Source organism: Penaeus monodon, chromosome 18 (assembly GCF_015228065.2).
Source record: "Penaeus monodon isolate SGIC_2016 chromosome 18, NSTDA_Pmon_1, whole genome shotgun sequence".
Taxonomy (NCBI): Eukaryota; Metazoa; Arthropoda; class Malacostraca; order Decapoda; family Penaeidae; genus Penaeus; species Penaeus monodon.
In genome coordinates this window covers 20,816,559-20,818,120 of record NC_051403.1, presented here as the reverse complement: position 1 = coordinate 20,818,120, position 1,562 = coordinate 20,816,559, and positions in this window count along the sequence as shown.

Genomic DNA, 1,562 nt, shown 5'->3' with positions numbered 1-1,562 from the left:
TAACCCCCAATACTCCCTAATTTTATATATTATATAGGTATTTTAATTAAAATATTATTTTTTTTTATTTGGTGGGGTTTTGGGTGTGTGTGTGTGTGTTTTGTGTGTGTTGTGTGTGTGTGTGTGTGTTTTCCGTATTGTGGGGTATTTTATTAATATATATATATATTTATTTATATCCCATTTCCGCCCCCCCCCCCCACACCCCCCACACACACACACACACCCCAAAATATAATATTTGTTTTGGTGTGGGGTTTGTGTGTGTGTGTGTGGGTTTGTGTGTTTTGGTGTGGGTGTGTGTGTGTGTGGGGTGGGGTGGGGTGTGTTTTGGTGTGTGGGGTGTTGGTTTTGTGTTGCGAAATATTTATGGTATATAATAAAAATATTATATTAAAATATAATATATATATATAAAATATAAAAATATATTTATATATAAAATTTTCTTTTTAAAATTATTTACCCCCCCTTTTTCCCCCTTTTTTTTTTTTTTTTTTTTTTTTAATATTTTTTTCTTTATTTTTTTTATTTTTTTTATTTTATTTTTTTTTTTTTTTTTTTTGTTTTTCCTTTTTTTCTTATTTTTTTATGTTTTTTTTTTTTTTTTTTTTTTTCTTTTTTCCTTGTGGGTTTTCCCTTTTTTCCCCCGTGGGCCCCTTTCCCCCCCGGTTCCCTCCCGGTCCCCGCCCCCCTCTTTGGGTTTTGGGCCCCCTTTTTCGTTTTTCAAAACCGGGGATGTAGGGGGCTTTTCCCCTTTGGTTGGTTCGCTGCTTTAGGCGGGCCCCCCTCAGGACAACACGCATGGGGGAAAATTTTATAAAAACCCCCGGGAACTCACTAAAAGATTCGAATTCAAGCTTTTGCCGTCCCCTTTTTTTAATTTTCCGCTTTTAAAATTCCATTTTCCTCTTGCCCGTCTATCTTAGAGTTTTCTAAAAGACCCTTTAAATTGAGACATTATTTCAAGTGCTTAATGTTACCATCACGTGAATCTAGGGAATAAAAGCTTAGCCAAAGAATTAAAACCCCCCCAAATCATTATTATTACTAAAAATGATGATAATAAAAAGATTTTTCTTTTCTCAGTACTTTTATCTTAGTTTCATTATTTTATGTTTTTAAATTATCTTTATAATTTTGGGTTTTTAAACTATTCTTACCCTTATCTTTATCATTGGTATCGTCAGATTTATTTTTTTTGGGTTGAGGCTACCCTTTTTTTAAATTTTCTATCCATCATTATCATTATTATTATTATTACAAATTTTTCAATTTTAGGGGGGGGAAATTTTACAATTATTTTTTTAATTTTTATAAATTTTTATTGTTAACATTATCAAATTAAAATTTATTATCAAATTAAAGGGGGGGCCATTACAATTTACAATATTAAAATTTTTTAAATTATTATTCTTAATTGATTAATTTAAAACCATATTATTACAAAAATTTTTAGAAAAGTAAAACTAATTAGCAAATTTTAATTTTTATTTTTATTTTTTTTTTTTTTAATTATTATTATTTTTTTGATAAATTAAATTTTTATTATCATAATCATT